Source organism: Pelodiscus sinensis, chromosome 19 (assembly GCF_052426305.1).
Source record: "Pelodiscus sinensis isolate ZL-2025 chromosome 19, ASM5242630v1, whole genome shotgun sequence".
Lineage (NCBI taxonomy): Eukaryota > Metazoa > Chordata > Testudines > Trionychidae > Pelodiscus > Pelodiscus sinensis.
The window spans coordinates 25517131-25542128 of NC_143070.1; the positions used below are offsets into that span (position 1 = coordinate 25517131).

Consider the following 24998-nt stretch of genomic DNA (forward strand, 5'->3'; position numbering starts at 1 on the left):
GGGATCCGTGTTGGATCCCCTCAGGCACCAGCAGCTCAGAGACTGGTCAGAACTGGATTTTCCTGCCAAGTAGCATGAGGGTTCCTGAAAATAAGTAGAGGAACGGCTCTGCACAAGAAGGTATTTTTGTGCAAGAAGGAGCAGTGTAGACAGCTCCTTCTTGCACAAAAGCCTGTGCTGCGAAAAGGAGGGCTCATTAGGTATGCAAATGAGGTGTGGCAATATTCATCCCCATGCCTCATTTGCATATCTTATTGCGCAACAATGTGCAGTGTAGATACAGCCAAGGAAGCCAAACACTGGCATTACCAAGGATTTGCAGCAAACCAACATTTCACCTGCAGGTCCCACTGAGGTCGTGGTTCAGGATTCAGACTCACTTGCCTAGGAAGGCGCCAGAATCTCCCTGCTTCACAGAAAATTTTTTAAGCTTAGACAGAAAGCAGAGGGGCCACGTTTACACTAGCGGGCTCTTGTGCAAGCAATATGCAAATGAGGCTAAACATGGACTATCACACTGCTCCTTCATGCACAAGAAACCCCCGTGACAATAAGCAGCGGAACGGCTCTGCACACGAAGGCTCTGTCTGCACTGGCGGCTTCTTGCGCAAGAACACGGCCACACTCACACAGGTGACTGGCAGCAGTGCTGTGGGCCCAGCCTCCTGGACATATTGGCTATGTTAAAAAACATTTTCGGAAAAGCGCGTCTAGATTGGCAGGATGCTTTTCTGCAAAAGCACTTTTTGCGGAAAAGTGTCCGTGGCCAATCTAGACGCGCTTTTCCGCAAAAAAGCCCTGATTGCCTTTTTAGAAGAATTCTGCCATTAGGGGGGGCTAACATAGGGTTTGAACCCATAACCTTGGTGTTATTAGCACCACACGCTAACCAACTGTGCTAGCTGGTGCAGGGCTCAGTGCTGTGTCTCCCAGCCTCCCCTGGGCCTTTGCAGTGAATCTCCCAGCATCCTCCAGGGGCTCTGTGCTGTGTCTCCCAGCATCCCCTGGGCCTTTGCAGTGAATCTCCCAGCATCCTCCAGGGGCTCTGTGCTGTGTCTCCCAGAATCCTCTGGGCCTTTGCAGTGAATCTCCCAGCATCCTCCAGGGGCTCTGTGCTGTGTCTCCCAGCATCCCATGGGCCTTTGTAGAGAATCTCCCAGCATCCTCCAGGGCTTTGTGCTGTGTCTCCCAGCATCCCCTGGGCCTTTGCAGTGAATCTCCCAGCATCCCCCAGGGCTCTGTGCTGTGTCTCTCAGCATCTCCTGGGCCTTTGCAGTGAATCTCCCCGCATCCTCCAAGGCGCTGTACTGTGACTCCCAGCTTTCTCCATGCATGTGCTGAGGCGGGTCTGTGAGAAGGCTGCTGCCTCATTCCCTTTGGGTTTTCCCTGCTCTTCCTGTCCTGCAGCAAATCCAAAAGGCTTCTTTGCCGGAATCGCTTTTGGCCGAGGTCACAAGTGGCCCTTTCAGAAAGGCGCCTTTCAACCACTGGGTAGGCTGCACTTTTCCACTTAATCTAATTCTGCTCCACCTGCAACCTGTCTCCAGTCAGTGCTCCTGCCACGGCCTGGCCCAGGAGGGCTGGGACCCAACAGCTTTTCGCCCTGACTTTGTAGGAGGCCACGTAGGAAGGGAAGGAAAGGCGGACCTCTCACTGGGGAACAGGGCGCATGGATCCCACTTGTTCCTGCAGTAAATGAAACAGGCTGAGCATTTTGCAGAGAACAGGCCAGAATCCTGCTGGGAGAGGCTCCATCATGCACAGACTCTGCGCAGGGCCAGACTGCTGGGAGGAGGCTCTGGCCATGGACTTTCCTCCCCTCTCTGTTACTGCTTGCACCTGGGGCTGAAAGGGACGTGGGCCGCAGGCTGGTCCTGCCCAGCTGCCTTCCCCAACTGGAGGATAAAATGCTCATGCAAGGGCTCACAGGTTGTCCCCAATGCACTGGCCTGAGGGCCTGAATTCTTGCTGCCACTGGGTGCACCCAAATGCCCCTTCAGGGAAGGGGGGGGCATCCTCCCCAGCTCACATCCCTCCTGTCACACTTGGTGCCATGAGAACAAAGCCTGCAAAGAGGTTTGAATTCCCTCCATCTCCCCTTGCTGCTGCGCTAAAAGAAACCCTGAACCCGGCCCCTTCACCTGTCACTGGAGAGATGGAAATGAGGCTGTTCCTTGAGGGGAAAGAAGTGGGTGTGCCAGGAGGGGGATTTGAGCTCAAACCTCCCCACACATAAGAACCCCCCATTAGGGGCAAGAAAGAGCCTTGAGTCAGGCAGTGGAGAACACTTGGCTCTTGTTATGCTGTGATGGGGTGTGAGGCGAGCTGTTGTATGCAGCCTGGCTAGCTCAGTTGGTAGAACATGAGGCTCTTAACCTCAGGGTCATGGGTTCAAGCCCCGTGCTGGGCAATGCCCATTTTTAATTCACACTCTCCATCTAAAAGCAATTCACTCTCAGCTTTCACCAGGGTTTTAGAAAGAAAAAGTCTAGTCCTGGGGCCCAGCTTTAGTAGAACCAGAGAGAAAACCAACTGCAATTTCCATCTTCTGAGGAGAAGGGAAGAGGATTTTCTTCTCCTCAGTTCTAGCCGCATCATACCAGGGGGGAGAAAAAATAACCCTCCATCCGCTGATTGTCCCCTGTCAGCTTCTGTAGCTTCACCTCCTTCCACAGCAGCTCCAGCTTTGAGCTACAAATCACAAGGGGCTGGTGAGGAAATGAGGAGCTGGCAGCTCGGGTTAGTGGCTTCCTTGAGAACAAGAGGTGGAGTGTTCACAAGGTGCATTCCCCTCCCCTGCAGAGCAGGGTGTTAGAAAGAGCCAGGAACAGAACAGTCAGACAAGTTCTACCAGTGTTGAGTTATGTTTCTGTGGTGTAGAGATTATCATGTTTGTGTAACATGCAAAAGGTTCCTGGTTCAAAGACAGGATTTTCTCTTATTGCTGCTCTCCTGGGTGCCCAGGTATGTGCAGTTGCTGCTGACCAGCCTGTGCCTGGGATGAGCCCAACTCCCCACATGACACAGGGGGGTGACATCAGCTGATAATGCCCCTTGGTGCCAGCCTAGGGAAGGGAGATGAATCAGGCCAGGCAGCTGCTGGAGGCTTGTGCCTTGGCCTCCCCTGCCCTCGGAGGCTGGTGCATTGGGCCGGCTCTGCCTGCTGCCTCCCTTGTGTGACTTGCCCAGTGTAACAGGCCAAATGTCGGAAAAGCCGATTCCAAAAATAGCAGAAGAAAAAGCTACACAAATTGGGTTTTGAAAATCACGTAGAACAGTGCAGTGTAGACATAGCCTGAGTGTTGCTCAGCACTGGTAGGTCTAACGGCACCTGCAGCCTTTCAGAACAACCCCCAGCCCCAACCCCAAGAACCAGCCCTTCCCTCCCCCCTTACTGAGGTCTGCTGGGAATTGCCTGGATGCCAGCCCACCCCAGTGTCAGCCTAAGGATTGACTGGTCTGCAAAAACTGCATCCTGGAAATGAGGAAGCAGCTAAAGTGACTCTGGTGGGACTTGAACCCACCAACTTTGAATGTCTAGCTGGGCTCACATTAACCAGTGCAGGTTAGAAGTCCTATATGCTTTCCATTGCACCACAGAGCCTAATGGATTGCTGAGTTTAAATATTAAATCAAAGGAGATTGCCTATCTCCTAGAACTGGAAGGGACATCAAGTCCAGTCGCCTGCCTTCACAGCAGGACCAAGTACCATCCCTGACAAATTTTTGCCCCTAATCCTTAAATGGCCTCAGCAAGGATTGAAATCACAAACCTGGGTTTAGCAGGCCAATGCTCAAACCACTGAGCTATCCCTCCCCCCTCTACTCTCTGCTTTGCAGCATGGCAATTGCTGGGCATGTGTTTCTTTTGGGAGAGGAGGTAGGAAGAGGGAGGGGGGGCCACTGAAATTAAAGGATAAGAACTGAGCTGCACTTGGAGAATGTGGGTATCGATCCCACTGCCTCTCGCATGCTAAGCGAGCGCTCTACCACTTGAGCTAATTCCCCTGCCTACAAAAGGCCTTGCTGCCTCACCCACCTTGTTCCAGAGCCCACAACGTCCCTGCGGCTGCCCAAGGCTCTGTTCTGAAAGGGCCACTTGCGAGACTGACACCCGTGGGCCGGCTAGCTCGGAGGTTTAGGACGTGGTGCTCATATCACACTGACGCGTCTTAAGAACAAGCCCCTTATTTCAAGCTATAAGGGGCTCACTATTCTGAAGTCCCTGCATGGCAGGAGGAGGGAGGGATGTTTTGGAATAGTGATTTATTTGTGTAGCCAGCGTCAAATTACAAAATAAGCTATTTCAAAATAGGCGCATTGATTATTTTGAACTATGGGACGCACCCCTAGTGAGTTAGAGCTGAACTCTGCCCCCAGCTCCCTGCTCCACCCACCCACCTACTGACTTCCTTGCTGCTGTGGGGCTGTTTGCATTGGTCTCTTCTCTCTGTAGCCAGGCTTCAGCCAGGACTGAGACTCAGGCAGGAGAATGTGACCCGGCTCCCTGCACCTGGGCCCTGCATTTCTCATCCCTTCAGAGACAATTGTTAGTGAAGGAATAAATCACAGTCACATGAGTGTAGATTATGAAACTTTATAGTTGTTGTTGCCTTGGAAACTCCCCCCAGACCTTCCCCTGGGGGCTCTGAACAGCACGCTCACATTGCACAGCTCACTTGGAGGTGAGGGTGCTGTGTAGACGTGCCCGTCCTGTTGAGGACCAGCCTGCTGGGGGAAGGCTCCGGCCACTTCCTTTCCTCGTGTCTCTCAGGCTGTGTCTACACTGCAGGGCTACGTCTACACTGCAGGCTTTTTGCGCAAGAGCAACTGCTCTTGTGTAAAAACTTGCAGAGCGTCTACACTGCAGGCACGTTCTTGCGCATGTAAATGTATAGTGCAGCATCAGACAACAGGGCTTCTTGCACAGAAGTTATTGCTCTCCCCACGAGGAATAAGCCCTCTTGTGCAAGAAGTCTTCCACAAGGAGGCAGTGTGGACAGGCAACAGGGGTTTCTTGCTCAAAAAAGCCGTATATCTAAAATGCCCGTCTGAGCTTTCCTGCACAGAAGAGCGTCCACACTGCCACGGGCACGCTTGCAGAAAAGCACTTCCCTTGTGGAAAAGCACATGGCAGTGTGAACACATTGTTGCGCAAGACATTTTGCACAAGAACTCTTGCACAAAACAGTTCTTGCGCAAGAAGTCTGCAGGGTAGATGTAGCCAGGGGGTGTTTGGGTTTGTTACCAGCACTGAGCTTTGTACAAAAGCCCAGGGAACATTGTGAAAAGCCAAAACCTTCGTACCCTGGGTGTCCCTGGCCAGTCATCAAGTGGCACAAAGGTTCCCTGAAGTGGTGACTTCAGGTGACTTGAAACAAACTGCAACAGCTCAAATGAGGTGGCTGTAGCAGAGCAGGGTCTGTCTGGAGACAAAGCAGAGCCTGAGGATGAGAAGGCCCATGAGACGCAGAAACTCCAGATCAGTGGGGGGCTAGTTCTTTGGTCTGGCAAACTGACAGAAAATCCCCAGGCCCTGAGCATGGTGCAGGCAACCTAGTCCATCAGATTTTATTATTTTCCTTGTTTGACAGTTTAGAAATCACGTCTGAGCTGGTGGATTATTCTTATTGTGTGTAACTAAACATTGCAGCCCAGGGATTTTCCTTGCATAATTAATTGGGGTCCGTTTTTGCACAAGCGGCTTCTGCACAAAGAGGAGCTGTGCAGACTGGGGCTCTTCCTGCCTCCTGCTTCCCCTGGCTCCAGCCTGACCTTGGGCCTGTAGTGCGTCTTTGGCAAGTAATCCTTAGGTTGCTCTGCAATTGACAAAAAGTTTGTGGGTATGAGCTGTCAATCACACTTCTTGGCTACACAGGCCTTGAGACCCCTCCAAGGCTGGAGGGAAATGGGGAATGGTTGCAACTTGGAATTCAGAGGTGTTGTCCAGGACCATAAATTTGAACAGTTTTGGAGACACTTTTCTTTTTTCAGAAGAGGCTTTTCTGACATTTGGCCCATCTACACGGGCGCAAATGTGGGGAAAACCTCCTTTTTGGGAAGAGCCTTATTCCTAATACAATGAGGAATACAGGCCCACTTTCTTGGAAACTGATCTAAAAGAGTCAACCCATTCCATGAACCCAGCAGAGTTTTTCACAAATACAAAAGCTATCCTGGAAAAGCTCTATAGCAGGGCTGTAGCCAAGTAGGGCACTATGGCCTAGTTGGCTAAAGCACCTGCCTTGTAAGCAGGAGATCCTGGGTTCAGCTCCCAGTGGTGCCTTGTTGTAGCCTTTGCTCATCTTTTCCTGTGTGCTTCTGAGACACAGAAGAGGTCTTCCTTGGCCACCCATGGAACTGCTGGTACAGGAAAAGGCTGATTGGGGAGGAGCATTGGGAAGAAGGAAACCACAATCCTGGAGCAGGTGCAGAAGCTGCTGTGACTGGTACTGGCAAGGCAGGGCTCTGACTTCAATTGCCGGGACAGGAGAGCCAGCACCACATGCCCTTCTCATTCCCTTGGGGTGTCACTGCCCAGAGACTCTGCAAGGGATGCAAATGTAGACACTCAACATTGTAAATGAAGCTGGGATTTAAATATCCTGCACTTCATTTGCATATTCACAGACCAGTGCTATTTCAAAATACTTTATTTTGAAATACAAAACGCTGTTGAGATATGCTTATTGCGGGAGAAAACCCTTCATCAGAACTAACCCTTAAAACTCATTTCATAAGGAGTAAGGGGGATTTTGAAAGAAGGGTTTTCTTTTGAAAGAACTGTGTCTAGACAGCGCCTGGTAGTTCAAAATAGGGTATTTTGAAATAGCAGCCAAACATGATTATGCAAATCTCTGCTTCATTTGCAATGTCACTCAGATGAATTTGCATTGCTGTCTGGGAAGAGGAATGACGTGTAGACAAACCCTCACACAGGGGAGATGCAGAGATCAGAATTTTCCTGCCTCCCTCAGCTTGTCTGGCTCCTTTGCCCCATTTCCTGCCTCCCTGCCTGAAAGGGACCCAATGGCTGAAAGGGACAGCAGCTGCTAACAGGTGGGGGGAGAAGAGCAGCAACAAGACCCTGGAAGCAAGAAGGATCTTCCCTGGCCACCCACCATTCAGTCTGACAAGTCTGAAGGGGGAATTTTGACTGACAGTCTCCTCTGAGCTAGAATTCCAGATCCCACAGCGATCACTGGAAAGGGGCAGCCCAGTAGGGACTGAAAACCACTGCTCCAGGTGAGGTTTGAATTCACAACCTCAGCATGTCTCCTACACACACTGCTTTATAAATACTGTGCACTGACCCATTGCACCACTGGAGCAGACGTTTGAGAGTTTTCTCCAAAGTCCTTACATTGAGAAAGTGAAGAAGCACAAGGTAGAATTGAGCCAGAGGGGCAAGAAGATCAATTCTCAAGGATTTACACAAACCAACAATTCCCCAGCACATCCCCATCAGCCCACAGCCCTGTTCCATATCTTGGGCCAGCACTGGGTGGGCAGTAGTCAAAGAGGCAGCGACTCACAGGAAGAAGTCGTGGGCTGAGCTAATGAGATGATCTTGATTTGTCAATGCCAAGCTGTGACCAAAAACAGTGAGATAAGGATCAAACACCAGGGAGGTTCCTGCCACATACCAGTACCTGCCAAAGCCTGGGATTGAATCAGTGACCTTTAGATATTTAGTCTGATACTTTCTCCACTGAGCTACTTTGGCTGCTGGACAAGGAGTTCTCTGGCCTGTACTTCTCTGTCTGGGATCTTTGGCAGCCTGTCGTCATGCCCTGCCCAGGAAGGCGAGACTGGCCTTTCCACAGCGCCCCTCCCCCACAGCCCAGGGCCAAGGTTCCCTCTAAGCCAGGCCTGGGCAATACAGGCCAGAGGGCTGGATCCAGCCCATGAAGCCACCCAACATGGCAGCAAGAAGCCTCAGGCTTGTGGTTGACTCCTCCCCAATCAGCCTTTTCCTGTACCAGCAGCTCCATGGGTGGCCAGGGGAGGCCTCTTCTTTGTCCCAGATGGACCTAGGAAAATGTGAGCAAAGGCTACAACAAGGCACCACTGCGAGTTGCACCCAGGATCTCCTGTTCACAAGGAAGGTGCTTTAGCCAGCTGAGCCATGGTGCCCTCCCCGGACAGGGTTGCTCGGTTTATGGTCCACGACAACACCTTTTACCCAAAAAATGAGGCGTAACGTTAGTTTGAACCAAGGGCTTTGGTTCGAACTACCGCGTCCCGATGCGCACTTCATGGTTTGAATCAGGTGTGATTCGATCTAGTGCACCGGGCGAGATCTTGCTAATGAAGCATGGGACATTAAAATCCCTGCTTCATTAGCAATTTCAGTCGCCTACATTTGCATCCCTAGTCCGAAGTAGGAAGCAAATGTAGACGTACACAAACAGCACTCCAAACTGAGCCCATTAAATAACAGAATATTTCAAGTTCCATCATAAAGTGTAACAACTATTTCATTTCATGTAGCGATATGAATCATCATAGCTTGTTTGCTAAATCAAGAAAATGGCCAATTTTGTTTTATGCCTCAAAGGAACAGATCCGTGTAAGATACCGAATGGCTACGGAATGTGTTGCAGTGTTAATGTTCTTTGTAGTTGATTTCATACTAAATACATGAAGTCATGTACCTTGTTAATTATCCCTTTGTTCAGTATTTTTTCTTCTATAAAATTATGAAACTATATTTAGCTAAGCTGTTTGTGAGTAACTGGTGGGTACCACAGTAGCACACATCCGCACAAACGCAAACGACCTCACTAGTGGCGCACATTATGAAACTCACTCCACCCATGGATGGAAAATCTCACAGGGAACACGGCCCCCCTGCCCATCTTCTTCCCTCCAGTGGCAGCCACAGTCCCTTTCAGCCACTGGGACACCCCGGGAAGAGAGGTAGGAGTGGGACCAAGTGCAAGTCAGTCTGAGGGGGAGCAGGCAAAGCTCATCTTGCCTTTCAGGGCCACTGGCAGCAGCATCGCTCTTGTATACTGCTGTGGAGAAAAATATGCCTGAGAGAAGAGACAGCATCAGAGTCCTCGCAGCAATTGCCGAAGTAGCTCAGTTGGGAGAGCGTTAGACTGAAGATCTAAAGGTCCCTGGTTCAATTCCGGGCTTTGGCAAAAGCCTTCACCAACATGGCTTAGTCTCTCTTGGCATCTCTCCATCTCTGGTAAGCAAACATCTGCAGTCAGAGTTCAAAGGCTGAACCAAGAGGCCAGGAACGATGTCATAAAGCTGATGGTATTTCAGGGTTAGAAACTGGAGAGGGGATTTCATGCCACCTCAGAGATTGTTGCCACAGTAGAACAGGGCTCTTGGCTTCAGCTGCTCCCAGCCATGCTTCTCTGTTTTTAATTCCATGCCCCCAGGAAGGAACATTAACAGAGCCTGCCTCGGACTAATTGTGAGGCTTCCCCATACTGAGGACATGCTGTTTCTATTTTCTTAGACTGGAAATTATTAAGTCAATTTAAGCAATTTCAAAATAGTTTCCAAGTATAGACATGCCCTTATAGTCCTGGTCTTCACAACATCCTCTGGCAAGGAGTTCCACAGGTTGACTGTGCATTGTGTGAAGAAATTCTTCCTTTTGTTTGTTTTCAAGCTGCTAATATCATGGTGCACCCTTAGTTCTTCTATTATGGGAACAAGAACAATCCCTTTCCTTATTTACAGTCTCAACAACAGCCATGATGTATAGACCTCTATCTTATCTCCACTTGTCTCCACTTTTCTAAGGTGAAAAGTCCCAATCTCTCCTCATATGGCAGCTGATTCAAACTTTCGTCATTTTTGTTGTGCTTTTCTGGCCTGTTTCCAATGCCAATGGCAGCTGCCTGCATGAAGCCCTCCCCCCTCCACTCAGGCTCTTATTCCCCCAGGCACCTGACATCTGCAGGCTGTGCAGGAAAGGAGTTGCCTGGGAAATGTGCTGGGCTGTTGGCCAGGGCTCAGCCAGGTGAGTCTCCCAGCCAGACCCTGCCTCTGGCACCCCAGCCCCTCCTCTGGCTGGACCTTGGCAAGTCCAACATCCCCCAAGTGGTGGTGGCCTGCAGTGGCCTCCAGAATAGTTCTGAGCATAAGCTCAGCTCTCTGGCCTGAGTCCTGCAAAGCTCTCAGCCTTTCCCCTTGTTTTTGCTTCCCTGTCCATAGCAAGAGGCAGAATCAGAGCAAGTCAATAAATCAAACAACCCTTCTCCACCGGGACAGCTGACTGTGTGACACAAGGAAGAGAAGTTACCAGACCAAGCACCCCTGTGGCCAACATGGGCTTGAACCCATAACTTTGGAGTTATTAGCACCACGATCTAACCAAGAGAGCTAGCCAGCCCTATGGAATTGTGTGTCACAAGTGGCCCTTTCAAGAAAGGCGCCTCAGACAGTTGCAGCAACATCTCTGCAGCTGCCAAGGGCTCTTCTCTGATAGGTCCACTAGTGACTCACTGTGATGTGGGCTGGCTAGTCCAGCTGGTTTGAGGTTTGGTCAAGGTGGCTGGCAGCCGGCATAGCGCACTGAGACCCAGGGGAAACAAGCAGCCGGAATCTCTTGCTGCCAGCACCTTGCCACCCAGCTCCTACCCAGTCAGCAGCAGCCACAGCCCCTTTCAACCACTGGATCGGCGCGGGAAGGGAGGCGGGAATGGGGCCACGCCATTCCGCTCACAGCGCACTACATCATATCCTGCACGTGCAGGCTGCCTGCACACAGTATCCCAGCCTGCACATGCTAGCAGCTGGATGCTGAGCACAGGGAGTGGATCCAGCAGTGGAGAGGGCTTCATGTGCGGTGGCAGTTCATATATTTCTACGTCCTCCTGGCTTAGCTGGCTACAACACCTGTGCTGCAAGTAAGAAATCTTGGGTTCAACTCCCAGTGGTACCATCTTGTAGATTTTGATCACATTTTTCTATTTCCTTCTGGGACACAGAAGAGGCCTCCCCTGGCCACCCATGGAACGGCTGGTTCAGGAAAAGGCTGATTGGGGAGGGTGTTGGGAAGAAGGAAACCACAAGCCTGGAGCAGGTGCAGAGGCTGCTGTGCCTGGCACTGGCAAGGCAGGGCTCTGACTGCAATTGCTGGGACAGGTGAGCCAGCGCCACATGCCCTTGTGATTCCCTGGGGGTGTCAGTGCCCAGAGACCCTGCAAGTGCAACCTCTGCAGCTCCTGCAACCGTGGAGAGTGACTCTCGTCCCCCCTCCCTTGGGATGGGCAATGGCAACAGGTGGAGGAGCTGGGAGAGAAGTCCCAGAGAGCAGCCCCATGACTAAGCTCGCCAAGCAGCTGCTGGGTGTGGGGGAGGTGAGGGAGGCAGCCCCCTGTGGTTCCTGGCCAATGTGTCTGCTCTCCCTGCCATCCCTCCCTACGTAGCTGGAGTTGGCCATGTCCTCACAGCAGGAAGCCGAAGGGGGCAAAGAGCAGAAGTGCTGGAAGCTGGTGGGGGTGGCCTCTGGGTTTGATTTAGTGAGTCTTACTTGGACTTGCTAAATCAAACGCTGTAAGATCGATTGTGGCCATTCATCCCCAGGTCCTTGTTCTTCTGCAGGACACGGCCAAAGGAGAGTAAGGACGAGCCAATGGGCATCTAGATCAGATCACACCCTTGTTGAATGGATGGAAACAGAAACCAGACACACACACAGAGCCGGTTTGAATTGGTTCCAGCTGAGGGGCGGGTTTGTCTGGTTTATGTGCATTGGCACTAGAGCACGTGAGGGGTTTGTGGTCATTTGAAGAATCCCTGGTCAATAGAAACCCAAAGTGTGACACACCTGGAGATGTAAAAGTTTCATTTCAATTGATGAGCTTTTTAAGGGGGCACTTGTTACACCCCCAGAGCAACCATGTGTTTGCATCCAGTGTTGGGAACGGAGCAGGAAACGAGGCTTTTGTGTGACTCACATCTCAGGTGGGAGGGACCCTCACTGACCCCACAGTGTGACTGGTCCTAACAAGGGATTTGCCCTGAAAGCAGCAGAGCTGGGGCAGGACAGGGAGTCCTGAGAGATGAAGCAGCTGGAGGGAGCCAGGAGAGCAGAGGCCAGCCTGAGAGTCAGAGGTGCCCACTGCACTTTCACAACCTGGGTCCCATGGTGTAAGGGGCAGCACTCAGGACTCTGAATCCTGTAATCTGAGTTCACATCTCAGTGAGACCTGCTGGGCCTCAGCTGATTATTTCAAGGTTCAGGTGCTTCAGCTTCCATGCACTGAGGTTCAACAAAGAGAGTTTTGTTCCTCTTGCTGGGTGTCTGAGGCCACTGGAGCTCCATCTCCAGACCGAGCAGGCCAGCGGGAAGGGCCTGATGCCATCACAGCTGCAGGGCAGGTCACCCACCTGGCCCCTGAGCTCAGCCCATGCTGGAGGCAGCCAGACAGTGTGAGCGGGTCAGAGGGGGATTGGGGGAAGGGTCCTGAGTCCTGGCTCCCAGCAATGCACCTTGGCACAAAGACCAATGGCCCCTGCACAAAGTGCATTGTGGGAATAAGAGCTGGGACAGCAGGAAAGGGGCCGGCCCCTCAGCACCAGGGCACAGGCAGGAGAAGATGGGAGTGAATCCTGCTACCTCTGCCATGGCTTAGCCCGGGAGGGCTGGGGTCTAGCAATTTTTCACCACAGCTTTGTGGGAAGACAAGTAGGAAGGGGCCACTGCAGGTGCACAACCCCCTGGCCTGCTGTGTCTGTGGGAAGGGTTCAAGCCCCGTGCTGGGTGAAGCCCTTCTTTAACTCACATTCTCAGTTTGCAAACAATTCACCTTCAGCTTTCACCAGGGTTTTAGAAAGAAAAAGTCTAGTCCTGGGGTCCAGCTTTAGTAGAACCAGAGAGAAATCCAACTGCAATTTCCATCTTCTGAGGAGAAGGGAAGAGGATTTTCTTCTCCTCAGTTCTAGCCACATCAGCCCAGGGGAGAGAAAAAATAACCCTCCGCCTGCTGATTGTCCCCTGTCAGCTTCTGTAGCTTCACCTCCTTCCACAGCAGCTCCAGCTTTGAGCTACAAATCTCAAGGGGCTGGTGAGGAAATGAGGAGCTGGCAGCTCGGGTGAGTCGCTTCCATGAGAACAAGAGGTGGAGTGTTCACAAGGTGCAGGGCTGGGTGCTAGAAAGTTTTGAAATTTGCGTAGCTTTTTGCAGAAGAACAGTGCAGTGTAGACACAGCCTGAGTGTTGCTCAGCACTAGTAGGAGACAGGGAGGGACAAAATGATCTAACGACACCTGCAGCCTTTCAGAACAACCCCCAAACCCAACCCCAAGAACCAGCCCTTTCCTCCACCCTCAATGGGGTCTGATGGGAAATGTCTGGACTCAAACCTAACCCGGTTTCACGCTAAGGATTCTCTGGTCTGTAAAAGCTGCATCCTGGAAATGAGAAAGCAGCTAAAGTGACACTCGTGGGACTTGAACCCACAACCTTTGAATGGTTAGCTGGGCTCACCTGAATCACTGCAGCTTAAAAGTCCAACATGCTTTCCATTGCACCACAGAGGCAGGTATCACCATTCTTTGCTTTGCAGCATGGCAATTGCTGGGGGAAAAGAAAGGGGAGCCTGGTCTGCCTCTTTTGGGAGAGCAGGTAGGAAGAGGAAGGGGGCCACTGAGCCCCTGACAGTGAAAATAAGGAATGAGAAGAAAGCTACAGTTGGAGAATGTGGGGATCGATCCCACTGCCTCTCGCATGCTAAACAAGCGCTCTACCACTTGAGCTAATTCCCCTGCCCATGAAAAACTCTGCTACCTCACCTACCTTGTTCCAGAGCCCGTAATGTCCCTGCAGCAAAAAAACTTGAGGACCAGACTTCAAAGAGGAACTGCTGAGCTACACTTCATCTTCAAGTTTGACACAATCAACTCTGGATTAAACAAAGACTGGGAATGGCTCGCTAACTAGAAAAGCAGCTTCTCCTCTCTTAGAATTCACACCTCCAGATCAGCTGCTAGAAGTGGGCCTCATCCTCCTTGATTGGATCCACCTCGTCATTTCCAGCCTGATTCTGGCCTGCATATTTATACCTGCCTCTGGATATTTCCACTACATGCATCTGACGAAGTGGGTCTTGGCCCACGAAAGCTTATGCTCCTACACTTCAGTTAGTCTATAAGGTGCCACAGGACTCCTCGCCGCTATAACGTCCCTGCGGCTGCCTAAGGCTTCTTTCTGAAAGGGTCACTTGTGAGACTGACCCCGTGGGCCGGCAAGGTTTGAGGTTTAGGATGTGGTGCTCATATCACACAGACGCATCTTAAGAGCAAGGCCCTTATTTCAAACCATAACGGGCTCGCTGTTCCGACATCCCTGCAAACCTCATGTCACGAGGAGTGAGGGATCGGAATTGTGATTTATTTGGAACTAAGTGCTGTGTAGCTTTGCCCAGGTAGGAAGGGACAGAGCGCAGGCTGGGTGCCCAGTAACCCCAGACAGATGTGCACATCTGCATGTGAGCAGCAGCTGTTGTGGGGCTCTAGAAATCTCCCCCTAGATCTAATTCCCCGCGTGCCAGGCACCAGTCAAAGCCAGGGCTCCAGGGTCTCAAGGAGAGCACTGCGGGGGGTGGATAAGTGTCTATTTGAGGCAGGTTCCTCACTCCCACGTCCCAGACACGTACTGTGGCACAAAGACCAACGGTCCCTGCACAAAGCGTGTCCCAGAGATAAGCGTTAGCCCCAGGAACAAGCACTGCCCTGCAGAAGAGACACCCCTGGTATGGAGCCAACAAGCCCAGGAGCCGCCCACTCAGGATCCCCAGGCGCACTGACAGACTCCCTGGCACAGAAGAATCCCAAGCCTCAGTTCTGCCGGCCAGCGGTTTCCCCTCTTCTGCTTCTTGTCAGCTCCCTGCAAAACACCTCGTGAGGGTGAGTGGGGATAAACCCAGCTGGGCTGTAGAGTGGCTGTTAGATGGAGAAAGAGAGGTGCTCCCGCCGCCTCCCCGAGCAACTCTCACATGTAAGAAAACTGCATTTGAGGGGCTTGCATGGGTGTCAGGATGGCCGAGTGGTCTAAGGCGCCAGACTCAAGGACCTGTCTTTCCCTGAGTTGGGTGTTCTGGTCTCCAAATGGAGATGTGGGTTCAAATCCCACTCCTGACACATCATCTGTTTTATATCTAGTGAGGTGACCTCATTTCCCCATCTCCCCTGACGTTGTAGGAGCCCTTGCTCAGCATTTCTCTTAGGCTGCATCTACACAGCAGCGTTCCTTGGCAATAACCGTCATTATTCTGAAATAACAATGGGAGCGTCTACACAGCAATTCCATTATTCCGATGTCGGTAACGCTCCATCCAGACCAGTGGTCTGAGGAGCCAGGAGGTTTCCAGGCTGCAGACAGACAAGCCCACAGGCAACGACAAAGCAAAGTCCCAGCCACTTCCTGCTCAGCCCAGCGGGGTCTCTGTGTGGCCCCCAGACCTTTTGTTTGCCATTGCCCCGGCGCAGGGGCCCAAATTCAGCGACACTCACAGGCCCCACAGCAGGGGGCTGGTTTGATGCTTCACCCCACGGCCCAGCAACTAGCCCCCCAACTCCCCTTGTGCTCTGAGAGCCCCCCCCACCTCAGACTCTGGTTGCTTGAGACCCCAGAGCCCTCCGTTGGGCTGCCTGGCATGTGGGGACTCAGGTCTAGTGGTGGATTTGCAGAGTCCCACAACAGCTGCTGCCAGCGTGCGGATGTGCACGTCTGTCTGGGGTTACTGGGCACCGGCTTGATTGGGTGAGTCCCGGATTCTGTTCCTGCCAGGATGGACAAAGCAGCAGGGAGAGAGGAGCTTCAATAGCTCAGCTGGCAGAGCCAGGGAAGTGGGGACAGAGTTCTGTGGCTGGGGAGTGGGGGTTGGGGAGTGGGATGCCAGTGGAGGCAGAGAATCCCCTGCATCTCCCTCCTCCCAGGATTCTCCCCCCCCCCCCCCCGCCCAAGGAAACCAGCGTGTGCCTGCCCTGGGGCCGACGCCCTCCCTGCGCAAGGAAACCTCATGCGCACATGCCTGCCCCAGGGCCAACCCCCCCCCCCCCATGCAGGGAAGCCCTGCGTGCACACCTGCCCCGGGACCAACCACCCTATGCACTCTGGGACCCCCCTGCATGCCTCCCGCGGGGCTGACTCACCCCTCCTGTGCAGTGCAGGGAGCCGATGCTCCCTCCCGCAGTAAACCCGGCAGAGCAGCTAGCGCTACTTCTGGAATCACCGGAAGTGGCACTAAGCTGCAGGACTTCTGTCCATCCCCAGGAAGCCGACACTACCTCCATTTTCACTTGAGGTAAGTAGTGGGGAGCTTCTCGGGGGTGGGAGGGAAATGGGGGCGGGGCAGACAGGACGCCTCATGAGCGACTGGTTGAGGCCTTGTGAGCGACCAGTAGATCGCGATCGACCTGTTGGTGACCACGGAACTAGATGGAGTGTGCTTGTGTGAGTGAGAGTGCATGAGTGTGATGTGTCATATGCATATGATAAACATTGATTAATGTGTGTATGTTCAATAAATGTGGCGTGTTGCCTTATCCCTCTGAAAAAAATCCCGGGTGCTTTTTTTAAGCATAACACAACCACAGTTAAGTTGCAGCCCTTGGCATGTGCTGTGGGAATCATTGTGCCTCCTGTGAGAGCAGAACAGAGGATTGGGGGTGGGGGGGATTCGTATATTTTGGGAAAGGGTTCTGAGTCCTGGCTCCCAGCCAGGTGCCTTGGCCCCTGCACAAAGTGCATGGTGGGAATAAGAGTTGGGGCAGCAGGAAAGGGGCCAGCCCCACAAGCAGGTGGGAGAAAAATCTTGCTTCCTTTATGCACAGGGGCAGCACTTTTCCAGTGGAGCTAATTCTGCCCCACCTGCAGCCTGTCTCCAGTAGCTCTCTGCCCCAGCATGGCTGGCTTTTGGGGAGAGTAAGTAGGGTTACTGGACCAACTTAGCCCCCTGGCTGGCTCTGCCAGTAAAAAGTGGCCTGTCCCAACCACTGGAGAATGTGGGCATTGATGCCACTACCTCTCGCATGCAAAGCAAGCGCTCTACCACTTGAGCTAATTCCCCTGCTGAACAAAGTGGAGCCTTCTTGGAAGCTCTTCCCTTCTCCACACGGACGTCGGCCTTCTAGGTCAGTTAGTCGTGGGAAAGGAGAAGGCTTCAAAAAGGCCTCAAGGGCAACTCCCTGCAGCAAAGCCATGGGGGGGCTCTGAGATGGCCCCTGCCCTGCAGCCTGTCCCACCTGGCCACTGTCATGGACTCTCTGTGAGGTCATCACCTCCCAACCTCCTTTAGCCAATAAGCTGAAGGGCTGCAAAAGGCCCTTGTGATGTCACTGCCACACCCACCCCTGCCCTCCAGGGCTAATGTCCTGCCCCAGGCAGCCCCTTTGCATGGCTGAGCTGCTCCCAGGGGTGAAAGTGACACATTTCTCACAGGGCCTGTTCTATAGGGCACCACCCCTTGGGCGGGGGGAGGCTCAAGGCAGGAAGTGGGGGGAGGGGTTGCGATAGGCCCTTTAACACACAAGGGCTTTCTCTGCAGTGCGCTGGGGAGAGAAACCCCTGAGCCAGTGACACAGACTGACCTGGGCACAGGCCAACAAGGGGGGTTTCAGTGAAGCTGCATGTGAATGGATCCATCTACTAACCCCTGCCAGCCACACGCACAGGGGGAGGGGACTTTAGCCAAGGAAGCAAAGGGGGTTAATCAGATGGACGGGAGTTTCCAATGCTGGGCTGTGGTCAAGTTGGATGCGGGGATGTCACAGGGCACTAGCATGGCTGGGGAGCAGAGAGGGCCCTGCTGCACCGAGAGACATGGCAAAGCCTGGGATTGAGCCAGGGACCTTTAAATGTTTCATCTAAGGCTCCGCACGCTGAGCTACCCATAAACCCGTCTGGCTCATTTTTAACTGTCCGGGATGTCTGGCAGCCGTGTCACTAACATGATGCCGTCGTGCCCGGCCCAGGAAGGCGAGACTGGTGTTTCCTGCCACCTGCAGTTTGACTGGCTCCTTCCCCCCATTCCTGCCTTAGCTCCCGGGCTGACCTGGGCGCTGAAGTGGTCGGGGGCCCAGCAGCCTGGGCAGGGAGTCGGGTGGCCAGACCCTGGTGGCAAGAGTCTTGGTGCTTCTTGTTTCCCTGCCCCCTCTGGTGCCCTCACTCCCCACCCGCAGCCCCTGCTGCCTGCCTGGGTCCCTGTGCTGTGTCAGACGCTCAATGAACCCTCCTGTTTCACACGGGCTGGGAGTGGCTCTGGGCTAGGGCACAGGGCTGTGTCATTCCCTGTGGGAGCGGGAGGCCCCCGGAGCCCAGAGCGAGTGGACTCCCCAAGGGGCGCACGGTGAGAGACAGGGGGCTGGCGGCTCAGGGAGGGGCGGTCCCAGGAGGCAGAGGGCACCTGTGACTCTCGGCTGGCAGCTGACACTCTGCTCCTTGCTTCCCTCCCGCTGCTTCACCTCCCAAGGCTTCTTTCTCCTTCCCTGTCCATAGCAGGCAGCTACACAAAGGCAAGTCACCAAACCAGACACCCCTGTGGCCAGCATGGGGCTTGCACCCACGACCTGGGCGTTATCAGCATCAAGCTCTAAACAGCTGAGCCAGCAGCCCCAAATGCCCCTTCTGGGGGGGGGCAGGCTCCCCAGCTCACACTCCTCCTGTCACACAAAGCTTGCCAACGGGGTTGATTTTCCTCCATCTCCCCTTGGTTGCTGCTGCGCTAAAAGAAATCCTGAAACCAGCCCCGTCTCCTGTCACTGGAGAGATGGCCCTGTGCTGGGATATGAGAAAGGATCCCAGTGATGCTCCTCGCAGCCCAGGAGAAGAAGGGGGCTCTGGGTGGAAGGAACCCAAGTAAAACAGGTCCCAGAGGGCATGAGCTGGGCAACAGCTTGGTCCAGTTGAGTGAGGAGAGGTTGGTCCCATGGTGTCAAGGGCAGCGCTCAGGACTCTGCTGCTGCTGGCAGGGAAGAAGCTGGGAGGCAAGGTGCTGGCAGCAAGAGATTCCGGCTGCCTGTTTTCCCTGGGTCTGCCGGCCACCAGCCACCTTGATCAAACCTCAAACCAGCTGGACTAGCCAGCCCACGTCACAGTGAGTCGCTAGTGGCCCTGTCAGAGAAGAGCCATTGGCAGCTTCAGAGACGTCCCTGCAGCTGCCTGAGGCGCCTTTCTTGAAAGGGCCACTGGTGAGCTGCATTTTTGTAGGCTGGCTAGCTCAGTTGGTTAGAGCATGGTGCTAATAACGCCAAGGTCATGGGTTCAAGCCCCATGCTGGCCACAGGGATGTTTGGCTTGATGACTTCCCTTCCTTTAGCTGCCTGCTATGGACAGTGAAGCAGAAACAAGCAAAAGGCTGAGAGCTTTGCAGGAAGCAGGGCAGAGATCTGGTAGGGGGAGGCTCCACCCTGCACAGCCCCTGTGGCTAAAAGGGCCTTGGCCTGGCTTCCTGTCCCCAAAAGCAGGGGAACTGATGCCCAAATTCCTGCTGCTGCAGTGGCTACCTCAAGGCACCAGCTGGGGGGCAGGGAGACTCAATATGACCGGGAGGCCTGGAGCGTGTGTGCCCTGCACAGAGGCTGCTGCTGGGGGCCTGCTTCAGTGGCCCAGCAGCTCAAGTTCTCCTGAACCAGCTTCTCCCCCTGGAGCCACCCCCCAGCGCTGCTGAGGCCCCTGACATGAGGTAGTGGGACCAGGGCTTTGTCCAAGGATGGTTGTGGAGTTTGTGAGGGAGACACCTGGGCAGCAGCAGCTGCAGCTTCAGGATGACAACGCTGATGACCTGTAGCTCCAGGAGGAGGAGGAGGAGGATTCTAGCAGTGTCGTAACCCTGCCTTGGAGCCAGTTCCTGGTCTTCCTGCTTCAGCATGACAATCTGCTCCTGCAGGCAGTGCTGCCAGGTGCTAAGTTCCCAACACTGGGCTGAAAAGTACAACCACTGCCGGGTGTAACTCAGTGGTAGTGTTTGAGTGCCAATTGTAGAGGTCCTTGGTTCAATCTCAAGTGCCTCCTGAAAAAGTTGATTATCCTAAGTGAAACATTTGCACCTCCAGGTGTGTCAATCATGGATTTCTATTGTACAGGGATTCTTAAAATGTCAGCAAACCCCTCATGTGTTCTTGTGCCAATGCATGTAAACCAGGCAGACGGGTCCCTCAACTGAAACCAGTTCAAACCTGCTGGGTATCTGGTTTCTATTCCCATCAACTGAGCAAGGCTGAGATCTGAATGCCCATTGGCTGTTCTGTACAGAAGAACAAGAACCACGTCCAGCTGGAGAGGAATTGCCGTGATCAATCTTCTGGAACTTGATTCAGCCAGTCTAACTAAGACTCACTAAATCAAACCCAGAGGGAACCCCACCAGCATCCTGCACTTCTGCTCTTTGCTCCCTTTGGCTTCCTGCTGTGGGGCCAAGGCCAAGCTCAACTGAAGGAAGCCGACTCCAGGTACATATTGAGGGATGGTAGGAAAAGCAGACACATTGGTCAGGCACTGCTGGTTTCATGCACACTCAGCCTCACCTACAGCTGGGAGGCAGTTTGCAGTGAGCTGAAAAGAAACAGAACCAAGGCTCAGGATATTTCTGGGTCCAGATGTGCAAACAGCTGGCAGCCAAGCTTGTTGCCCTTGTTAGGGGTGTGACCAAAACACAGGCCTCAGTGTGAGAAAGATTCAACCCTGAACAGGGAAAAACTTTTGGATTTTTAAGCCAACTCCATAACCACTTGGCCATCATTACTGTAAGAGACCATTCTCCTGTACTTATATGTGAACAAAAAATTTGTGACTTGCTCTTTGGCCAATTTGGATTGCTCAGAACAAAGGAATTCTCCCTTAATTCTGTGCCCTCAGGAAGGGACTGACCCAAGGAGGCCAGGTCCCCACCTGGGGTCTCCAACCCAAACTGTGAGACCCAAGGGCTTACAATCCAGATGATCAGTGTTTGCTGCACTTTTCCCTTCCCCCAGCAATTCTAAATCTCAAGGCCAACTCCACAGTCCCAGCAGCTGGGGGAGATGGGTATGTTAGAGCCTCTGCCCATTGAGCTGTAGCCTTCTGTGCCCAGGGAGCCAGACACAGCCAGGGCGGGAGGGAAATGGGGATTGGCTGCACTTTGGGAGTCAAAGGTGTTGTCTGGGACCATAGAATAGATCAGTTTTAGTGCATGACCTTAAGAGGGCACCATGGTTTAGCTGGCTAAAGCACCTGTCTCGTAAACAGGAGATCCTGGGTTCAACTCCCAGTGGTGCCTTGTTGTGGCCTTTGTTCACATTTTCCTATGTCCTTCTGGGACACAGAAGAGGCCTCCCCTGGCCACCCATGGAACTGCTGGTTCAGGAAAAGGCTGATTGGGGAGGCTTGTTAGGGAGAAGGAAACCAGAAACCTGGAGTGGGTGCAGAGGTGACTGGCACTGGCAAGGTAGAGCTCTGACTCCCACTGTAAGTCCCTGGGTACCACACATGGGCCATTGAGTCCTGTTCCATGGTCGTCCCAGTGCTCTGGGTGCAAGATGCAAGAGACGTGCCTATAACTTCCTGTTGGGAGCGTGGGCCCTGCCCTGCCTGGTGGGGGAGGGGACAAACACAGGCCGGTTGACAGGGGCTCTGACACTCCAGCAGCGGGGCAGTCCATCCAGATTCAGATCAGGCTGGTCCGAGTCTCTCACACTCGCCAAGGGGGATTCTGCACTTGCTGCCTTGGGAGCCAGGGTCACATTGCAGAGCTCCCCCAGGGACATCCCACGGTGCCACCAGCCTAGCCCCAGCCGCTCTCCCTGCCCTCAGAATGTGGCTGCCCATTCCCCACCAGCCCCAGACCCTGTGGGACCCGCTCCCTTCCCCACGAGCAGTGAGCGCCAGTGCGGCTCCCTGCTGAGGCTGTGGCTGTGGGAACTAGCCCCTGGTTTTGGGAGGGAGATGAGATGTCAAGGTGTTGAGTTTCACACTCTGGGGGCAGCTGGAGGTGTCTTCTGAGAGATGGTTTTCAGAGGGGCGTGATCAGCCCCCCCCTGTATTTCTGGCTCCTTCCAAGGGCTTGAACCTGGCACCTAAAAATTGAGGAACGTGCATTTGGAAGAGGGAATTTCTGTCTCTGTTATCTTTAGTGTGCCACTCCGCTAGTTTTTGCACAAGAACGGCCATTTTTGTGCAAAAAGCCTGCAGTGTGAAAAACCTCAGGAGGTCCCATTGAGATTTGAACTCACATTGCAGGTTTCAAAGTCCTGAATAGTGATTCCAAAATAGCTTATTTCAAACTAGCACGTCTACACTGCAGGGAAACCTCAGAATAGTCCGAGTCAGGCTCCCCAGTGTGGATGAGCTGTCTCGATTTAGAGCTCTGGGAAGAATAACTCAGAATGGCCCTGGGGAGGGGCTAGTTCAAACTAGCAGCAGTGGCGCAGCTACACGGGCCTTATTTTGAAATAGCTAATTTGGAACAGGCGTTATTCTTCGTAGAATGAGGTTTGCAGAAGTCGGAATAAGCCATCTGTTACTTCAGAAATTAGTTCAAAATAACGGAATTGCTGTGTAGACTCTTGCATTGTTATTGTGGAATAACGGCCATTGTTCCAAAAGAACTTTTGTGTGTGGACAGAACCTGCATAGCCCAAGAAATGTGACTGGCAGCTCATCCCCACAATCCTTTTGTCAATTGAAGTGCAGGTCTCTGAAGACAGGGACCCAAGGTAACCACCTTGGTTGCTTTCTGCTAAGGCCATGTTGGAGGGAAAAGAATGGCTCCTTCAAGCCGGAGTTGAACCAGCGACCTAAGGATCACTTGCCAAACACACACTACAGTCCTCCGCTCTGCCAGCTGAGCTATTGAAGGGTGCATGAACAATGCTAATTTATCCAAGTCTCAGGGCAACTTCTCCCCCAAGTAGATGGCATTGTTGGTGAGGGGCAGAGGAGCACAGGGGTTGTCACAGGTACTTCACATGCAGACAGACCCCCTGAGTGAAACCTGAGCTAGATCCATCCATGTCTCAGCAAAAGGAAGAAAGCTGGGTTCTTTTCATGTGTCTTCTTTGTTCCAGAGTCTCTAGGGATGTGGCACCGAAACCTTTTGTGCTTGCCGTAATGTTTTCCTTTATTTAACATGAGACAGTTCAAACGCGTAATCATTTCATGATTTAAATTAAACTTTTCTCCCCAGCTGCAGCCCTAGCAAAATGGCTGGGGTGTAATTATGTCATTAGTGGTGAGTGTCCATTAGTAACCAAGAGTCCATGGAAAGGTTTGGGGAGGGCCGGGGCTCAGCAAAGGGGCGGGCTCTTGGGGAAGGGACGGGATAGGTCCTGGCTTGCCCTGACATTTAAAAGGTGACCTTAGGGCCTAGCAATGTGGCCCCCTGAGCAGCCTCTGATGTTCCCTGCTTGAGCCCCAGAACCAGCCCTGAGTGACGGGGGCAGAGGGGGAGCAGCTCACACATGCCAAGGGGCTGGCCAGGGGCAGGACATGAGCCTGCAAGGCAGCAGTGACATCACAAGGAACTTTTACAGCACCTCAGCTCATTGGCTGGGAGGCAGTGACCTCACAGAGGGTCCATGGCAACAGCCAGGTGTGACAGGCTGCACGAATCTCAGAGACCCCCTGGCCTGGCTGCCTGGAATTTCCTTTGTGAGGTTTCCCCTTGAGGGCAGAAGGGATTAAGGGTCCCATCTGGGAGTGTCTCTGTGGAGATTTCCCCTTTCCCCAGGCTGCAGTGGGAGGGGCTGGGGCAGGCAGGGGTACAGGAGGAGCTGGCACTGAACTGAAGAGAGATCTGAGAGAAGCAAGAGGAAGGGCTGCAAACATCCAATGAGAATGGGATTTGAACCCATGCCTGAAGGGACTTTTTTCAAACTACCCAAAGCCAGCACTGCCAGGAACCTTTGTGCCACTCGCTGGCTGGCCAGTGATACCCAGGGCTGGAAGGTTTTGGCTTTTCACAATGTTCCCTGGGCTGTTGTACAAAGCTCAGTGCTGGTAAGAAACCCAAACAACCCCTGGCTACGTCTACCCTGCAGACTTCTTGCTCAAGAACTGTGTTGTGCAAGAGTTCTTGTGCAAAACGTCTTGTGCAAGAGCACGTCCACACTGCCATGTGCTTTTGGGCTTTTGGGCAAGAATGTCCGAGGCAGTGTTCACGCTCTCTTGTGCAAGAATGCTCTGATGGCCATTTTAGCCATAGGGGTTTCTTGCACACAAAAAAACTGTTGCCCGTTCATACTACCTTCTTGTGCAAGAGCTCTTGCACAAGAGGGTTTATTCCTCATGGGGAAAGGACTAACTCTTGCCCAAGAAGCCCTCTTTTCCTACGTCTTGCTGTAAATTTAGTTGCTCAAGAACGCGCATGCAGAGTAGATGCTTCTCAAGTTTTTGCGCAAGAACGGCCATTCTTGAGCAAGAAGCCTGCAGTGTAGATGTAGCCCTGGGTGCCCAGAGATGAGCTGTCTAGTCACAGTCTGGCTCGGCGCGCACTCTGCAATGGGAAGATGTCCATGGAGCAGGCAGATGGCAGCAGCACATGGCTCTGGTGGGCCCAGCATCCAGAGGAGCGTTTCCGATATGAGTGTTTACTGACAGTGTCCGTCTCTGGTCTGATTTCACAGTGAGCTTCCCTCACATCCCCCTGCCGCAATTCCTTGACCTTGGTTCTGACTTGGTCTAGGATGCGGGGGTAGGAGGGAGGTGGCCTTTCTTTGCTAGAACATTGGCCATTCGGCCATAAATGTCCACATTCCTCCGCATGGACTGCAGGGCCTGCAGAGACTCCTCCTCGGACCACAGCTCCAAGAGGGTCTTTATCTGTGGCCCAGACCATGGCAGTGCCTGGCGTTTGCTGTCCCTTGCTTGATTTGATTCCCAGCCAAAGCAAGGTGGCAAGGGAACAGGCAGCCTCCTGGAGGAGATCTTATTTAACCCTGAACAACAGGCCACAGCCAAGGGCTCCCTCTCACCGCTTTTCGTGGAGAGCAGCTCAAACATCCTGTAGTGTGTAGTCTCAGATTGCCCCTGTCCCACCTCGCTGTTGTCA

At 53.1% G+C, this 24998-nt stretch overlaps 9 non-coding genes across 9 annotated transcripts; 6 read left to right on the top strand and 3 right to left on the bottom strand.

Moving 5' to 3' along the window:
• The first annotated feature begins 2337 nt into the window (after positions 1-2337).
• Positions 2338-2410, top strand: TRNAK-CUU (transfer RNA lysine (anticodon CUU)). The gene has a single exon. It is a non-coding gene; the product is annotated as a tRNA-Lys (tRNA).
• A 1525-nt stretch (positions 2411-3935) lies between these two features.
• On the bottom strand, positions 3936-4008 carry TRNAA-AGC (transfer RNA alanine (anticodon AGC)). Its single transcript has one exon. It is a non-coding gene; the product is annotated as a tRNA-Ala (tRNA).
• A 2204-nt stretch (positions 4009-6212) lies between these two features.
• On the top strand, positions 6213-6286 carry TRNAT-UGU (transfer RNA threonine (anticodon UGU)). Its single transcript has one exon. It is a non-coding gene; the product is annotated as a tRNA-Thr (tRNA).
• A 2790-nt stretch (positions 6287-9076) lies between these two features.
• TRNAF-GAA (transfer RNA phenylalanine (anticodon GAA)) lies at positions 9077-9149 on the top strand. The gene has a single exon. It is a non-coding gene; the product is annotated as a tRNA-Phe (tRNA).
• Positions 9150-13667: 4518 nt separating this feature from the next.
• Positions 13668-13740, bottom strand: TRNAA-AGC (transfer RNA alanine (anticodon AGC)). Its single transcript has one exon. It is a non-coding gene; the product is annotated as a tRNA-Ala (tRNA).
• Positions 13741-15005: 1265 nt separating this feature from the next.
• On the top strand, positions 15006-15114 carry TRNAL-CAA (transfer RNA leucine (anticodon CAA)). The gene is made up of 2 exons: positions 15006-15043; positions 15069-15114. It is a non-coding gene; the product is annotated as a tRNA-Leu (tRNA).
• Positions 15115-19182: 4068 nt separating this feature from the next.
• Positions 19183-19256, top strand: TRNAI-AAU (transfer RNA isoleucine (anticodon AAU)). The gene has a single exon. It is a non-coding gene; the product is annotated as a tRNA-Ile (tRNA).
• Positions 19257-21156: 1900 nt separating this feature from the next.
• Positions 21157-21230, top strand: TRNAT-CGU (transfer RNA threonine (anticodon CGU)). The gene has a single exon. It is a non-coding gene; the product is annotated as a tRNA-Thr (tRNA).
• Positions 21231-22718: 1488 nt separating this feature from the next.
• On the bottom strand, positions 22719-22808 carry TRNAY-GUA (transfer RNA tyrosine (anticodon GUA)). The gene is given in 2 exon segments: positions 22719-22754; positions 22772-22808. It is a non-coding gene; the product is annotated as a tRNA-Tyr (tRNA).
• Between the last annotated feature and the right edge of the window lie 2190 nt (positions 22809-24998).